The 2,629-nt window shown below is 42.4% G+C and overlaps 1 pseudogene across 1 annotated transcript in view; it reads right to left on the bottom strand.

The window, feature by feature from the left end:
* Nucleotides 1-1,166: 1,166 nt before the first annotated feature.
* The window catches only part of LOC144956321 (G-protein coupled receptor daf-37-like), a 33,840-nt pseudogene continuing 32,377 nt past the window's right edge, over nt 1,167-2,629 (bottom strand). Inside the window, exon 5 of the transcript XR_013641942.1 lies at nt 1,167-1,471. The product of XR_013641942.1 is annotated as a G-protein coupled receptor daf-37-like (transcript). The remainder of the gene's footprint in view (nt 1,472-2,629) is intronic.

Genomic DNA, 2,629 nt, shown 5'->3' with positions numbered 1-2,629 from the left:
ATACGGCCTGACACTAGAACCCTCTAGGACTGGCAGTTTGACGTCATTTTTTAAGGTTTGTGTAGCGTCTAGTGAGTTGTCGTTAGTAGAGCTCAAGGAATCAAGTGATTCCATTGGTTGAACTATTGAATACAACTCACGATTTGTTTTCTTTTGTGGCAAAAAACTAGCATTTTGACGTCATTTTTTGGTCAGTGTCAGGTTATAGATAGTATGTGCTTGGTTAAGAAGCTCATAACATTGCCATCCGGAAGTATAACGGACCAACACATAAAACTGTGTGTATCCATGACCGTTTATAGTCAGGTTAATACAGTTCAGTGAGCATTACTCATAAACGCGGATGGCAAAAAACAATAACAAAGACCTGAGCGACGTCATCTTCGAACTATCTATAACTTTTTACGATGGCTCCGGGAACAGGCACCTGTGTGGACTAAATCTTGAAACAAGTGTGTATGAAAAGTGCCAGACAAAGCAAGAAAGAAAAATACAAGAAACAATAAAACCCATCCAAAATCATCTCAACTGGGGATCGAACCACAGACCTTCCGATTACCGGTCAGACGTGCTACCAGTGTAATGTTGTAATACGATTCAATAGTCTGATGTCACGCCGCCCGGTAACGGCGGCCATCTTGGTTCTAAACAAAGAAAATCATTACTTTCTATTCTTCATGCTTGCTAGAACTTTTCATATGTCTTGTTATCAGAATGTGTAAAAGTCAAAACATGATCAATTGTATGTGGTTTTTGGGATTTTCCCCTGGATACGCTTTTATGCTCGCCGGAGAAATTTTCATACGGCGTCCGCCATTGTTCCGATAGTTTAGAGCCAGTGTTACTAAGTTACCATGCGTCATTAGGAAGGAAGTGACGTTACGACTAATGAAGAGTATTATGTGAGGCTACGTGGTCTTGTGGTATGGCACTCGCTTTCGGATCGGAAGTTCCTGGGTTCGAGCCTCGCTCGGCGTATAGTTAAGTCCTTGAGAAGGCGTCTTCCGAGGATGAGAGACGCATGCGCACAACCAACATCACGTTCTCTCTCTAATAACTTTTCCGCCGATGACGTCCCAGATTATGGGTGACGTCCAATCAAGGGACGCTACTCTTCCGCTAATCTCATTCCCTATACGATTACAATAGTTATTCCATTCTTTTAAAAAGAACCACCTTTATTATATTTTTAGCTCCTTTATAATAAATAATATTAATTACGAATAACAATCGTCACGTGACATTTCTGGCTTGTGAAACGTTTGATAACTCTCGCTGGTCTCCTGGCCTTTTGCAACGATCCCGGCACCGGGATGTTGAACGCACCCAGGGCTGGTGCCGTCAGGCGATGTGCTAGGACTGTCCTTGCTGTACCCGCTGCTCGACCTGCTCGACCTTGACCTTGACTTGGATGACTTTGACTTGTAGACCAACGGTTGTCGTTGGTACGGATGACCCCTGAGGGCATTTCCTGTAAATAACAAAATACATCATGAAGTGAAGAAAAACATCAGTTTGGAAAAATCATAAATGTGACCCGCCGCCTCAAAACGGTATTTAGTCGGGATGCTGAGAATAGAATCTATGACCAAAAACATCAGACTTGGGTTGAGTCCATGTATGGATTATTGAAGAAAAAATATAGAATTTTAATGTGCTGAAAACCAAAATTTCGTTTTCTTGACCAGTTAAGCTTGAAATTGACCTTTCAGCATCTTGTTCATCCCGACATAATACCGTTTTGAAGCGATGGGTCACTAATAAATAAGATCGATACATAAATGCAGCGGGCAGCATGGCTCAACGGTTCGTCTTTGCTTCGCAACCGAAAGATACCGAGTTGTTTTTGGTACCGGTGACCCCCGAGGTCATTTCCTGTAAATAACAAAATACGTCCCGTCAACAGGAGTTACTTAGGCCATCCGGGGTTACTTAGGCCATCAGGGGTTACTTAGGCCATCCGGGGTTACTTAGGCCATCAGGGGTTACTTAGGCCATCCAGGGTTGCTGAGGCCACTTAGTAGAATAAAAAGGTTGCTTTTTTAAAAGATAAATTCATGAGAGCTTATTAGATCTATTGGGTTCTAATTATTTAAAAGACAAAAGTTACATGTGATTTATCTTTTAAAATAAGCAATCCTGTTTTCAGTAAGTGGCCTAAGTTACCCCGGGCGGCCTAGGTAACCTCGGTTGACGGTCATGAAGAAAAAAAAATAAGTTTGGAAAAATAATAAAAAAGATATATAAATATCTACAAAACTCATTACAGCGGGCAAGGTGGCTCAGTGGTACGGCCTTTGCTTCGTACCATAAAGGTACCGAGTTCAAATTCATAACCGCTGCTCTGTGGCTGTGTGGCCTTGAGCAAAAAGTCACCTCACCCTATCTCAATTTGAGGCGATGTACTGCGGCTGACGCCTGAGTTATTCCTGCCTTCCCTTGGAATAGACCCCAGAGACGCATTTCCCCTATGGGATGGATAAAGGGATTTTTTTACCCCCTAAAAGTATTATGTTGGGTTGAACAACGTAACAAAACTGGGGTTTGAAGTCAAAATATCCACTAAATGTGCTCAAAGCGCTTTACAAGGGGTCCCTGGTCAACAGCAACATTTAACATGTAGGACGGG

The sequence above is a fragment of the Berghia stephanieae genome, chromosome 11 (genome assembly GCF_034508935.2).
Source record: "Berghia stephanieae isolate SIO BIC M18660-M18661 chromosome 11, UCSD_Bste_1.3, whole genome shotgun sequence".
Lineage (NCBI taxonomy): Eukaryota > Metazoa > Mollusca > Gastropoda > Nudibranchia > Aeolidiidae > Berghia > Berghia stephanieae.
The sequence above is the reverse complement of the archived record's forward strand: the minus strand, read 5'-3'. Positions and strand labels throughout refer to the sequence as shown.